Source organism: Loxodonta africana, unplaced genomic scaffold (genome assembly GCF_030014295.1).
Source record: "Loxodonta africana isolate mLoxAfr1 unplaced genomic scaffold, mLoxAfr1.hap2 scaffold_446, whole genome shotgun sequence".
NCBI classification, from domain to species: Eukaryota; Metazoa; Chordata; class Mammalia; order Proboscidea; family Elephantidae; genus Loxodonta; species Loxodonta africana.
In genome coordinates, this window is record NW_026975161.1 from 145,001 (window position 1) to 145,279 (window position 279).

Consider the following 279-nt stretch of genomic DNA (forward strand, 5'->3'; position numbering starts at 1 on the left):
GGGCGCTGGCGTCCCGGCGCGCGGGCGGCCCCGGCGCGCCGCAACCCCACCGCGCTCACCCGGGAAAGAGGGCCGCGGTGGCGCCCTCCGGGAACGCGGGGAGCGGGCGGGCGGCCGAGGCCGGCCCGGCCGGCCGGGGCCCGGCGGCCCTCGGACGCACGCACCGGACCGGGGAGGAGAGAGGCCGCTCCGGGAGAGCCCCCCCCACCGGCAGCTCACCGCCGGCGGGCGCGGGGCGGGGGACCACCACCGGGGAACCGGGAAGCGATACGCACTGGC